This window comes from Panthera tigris, chromosome B1, assembly GCF_018350195.1.
Source record: "Panthera tigris isolate Pti1 chromosome B1, P.tigris_Pti1_mat1.1, whole genome shotgun sequence".
NCBI classification, from domain to species: Eukaryota; Metazoa; Chordata; class Mammalia; order Carnivora; family Felidae; genus Panthera; species Panthera tigris.
In genome coordinates this window covers 103,605,823-103,608,332 of record NC_056663.1, presented here as the reverse complement: position 1 = coordinate 103,608,332, position 2,510 = coordinate 103,605,823, and positions in this window count along the sequence as shown.

Sequence of the window (2,510 nt, the reverse complement as noted above, 5' to 3'; positions counted from 1 at the left end):
GAGCAGTCTGACTTGGGGCTCAATCTCACGAACCATAAGAGAGCCGAAATCAAGAGTCGATACTTAACCGACTGAGCCACCCAGGTGTCCCTAAAAGTAATACAAAACTAACACAAAATACAGTTGTTTACCACAGGAATTTGGATTGGCTGGATGATATATGAACCTACCAGCATAAATCCTGATGGTGCAAAGCAGCATATGAGCCAATGTAGTAGGGTCAAGTGCTCATGTGTTATAAAAGAGCAATTAATTTGAAATCAGGAAGGCTTTGTGAAATTTCTGGGAGTGGAGAACCCAAATGGCTACCTAGCTAGTGTGTGGAAATGTAGAGATGAGGGAGAGGTGAGAATTATAGTTAGAAAAATGAGTGTGACTTGCTCAGGGACGAGTGAAGTGTCTGACCCAGCTAAAGCAAAGGATTTACAGAGGGAAAGAGTAAAGACAAAATTGATCACTAGAGCAGGTTGCGTTGTGGAGGCTTTTTGAAAGGACATTTTTCTGAAAAAAAGAAAAAATCCAAAGATTATTTGAAGTCCATTGATGATTTCTTAGTAGATGAGTGAAATGATAAAATCTGTGACTTAAGGAGAAATAAATTTAGAGCAATTTTTATTTTTTAATGTTTATTTTGAGAGAAAGAGAGAGTGGCGGCGGGGGGAGGAGCAGAGAGAGAGAGAGGGAGAAAGAGAATTCCAAGCAAGCTCCACGCTTAGTGCAGAGCCTGATGCAGGGCTCTATGTCACGACCTTGCGATCGTGACCTGAGCTGAAATCACGAGTTGACACTCAACCAAGCCACCCAGCTGACCCTAGCGCAATGTTTATTAATGTATGTTCCCAGCATCATTAATTAATGGAGTTACTCCAAAAGGGTCAAGTACTATCAAATAAATGTGGAAAATGCTGTTTTTTGTTTTTGTTTTTGCTTTTACTTTTACTGTGGGTCTTCTCTAAGACTTTAATATGTTAATGGCCATTTGACTGCCAAAAGGAAAATCCAGCATTTCCCAACTGTATTTGACCAGAGAACCCTTTCTGGGAAAACAATGCATGCATCAATTATTCTATATGTGTTGGTACTAATCTCGGTCTATACATTGACATATGTTAAGAAGTGTACAGTTTTGTATTTTTAAGTAACTCACTTCGTATCTAGTTTGGTCCTTTGTTCCCAGATTGGTAGAAAGTCAGGATCTCTTAATTTCCTCTGTGAGTGTCTGTGTTTTGGGGTCTTCCAGCGCCAAGGTTTTAGGAGGCTGTGGAATGGTGGGGTGGCGTGTATCTGGTGCTCAGTGTCATTGATATATGCTAGTATCTGCTGTGATGTCCTAAATGCTATCTGGTCCTGGGGAGTTGATTTGTACTATTGTTGCTGAGACATGTCTTTCAAATCCAGTAGTTCTCTTTCTCTCATAGTATTCTGAGATTGATGGGAATACCACTTACTGATCTGTTCCATGTTTATATACAAGAAACTGTGTGAATATACAGGGCCCCATCTTTCTTATCATGAAATTTAGCTATTCTATGAGTGCTTCCTGCTTTCTTTAGGTTTCTAGGAAATTGGGCTGATGTCCATGTATCTAATGGTTTGGGGCTTTTCCCATGAGATTTCCACACAAATCTTTTACTCTATGCTATGAATCGTTTTTGTTTCCTAAAAAGCTAAATTTTTTAAATTTCAGAAGAAACAAAGAGCTCCCTTTTCCTCATATTCTGCTAGGGTTCTATTCCCTAAGGAAATGTCTCTTAAGACAGCTTGGGACGGGGGAAGGATATACTCAAGGAATACTTGAGGTAAAAATCAGTTATTTCAAAGATACTTCCTACTACACTTGGAATACCCTTTAGGAAATTCCAGTGTACAGAATTGATTAAAAGCTGATGGATAGGGGTGCCTGAGTGGCTCAGTCGGTTAAGCATCCAACTTCGGCTCAGGTCATGATCTCGCGGTCCGGGAGTTCAAACCCCGCATCATGCTCTGTGCTGACAGCTCAGAGCCTGGAGCCCACTTCAGATTCTGTGTCTGCCTGTCTGTCCCTCCCCTGTTCACGCTCTCTCTCTCTCTCTCAAAAATAAATAAAGATTAAAAAAAAAAAGTTGACGGATAAAAGGATGTGAGTGGTAGTGGTGCTGCCTTGAGTTTTGATGCTCATGTGTGATCTCAATAAATAATGCCTCTTTGTCTTGAAAATCATTGCCTTCTGCATGATCCTTTGCATAGTCCTCTCCCACATTAGCTTCTTGCTTCTGGAAGCTCGTTTTCTATCATATGCAGGCCAGGCTAGCTTGTTGAAGACATGGGGACCACATGAGGGTCAACACCAATATACAGACAGATAAGTTAACTCCAGATGAACTGCAAGCTTAGTTCAAGTGTACAAATGACCTTAGAGGAGACAGAACTGCTCAGATGGCCTCCACTGAAGTGTTAATATGAATCCATTAGATACATGGAATTCATAATATGAATCATAAGTAAATAAAATGGTCATTTGATCCACTGAG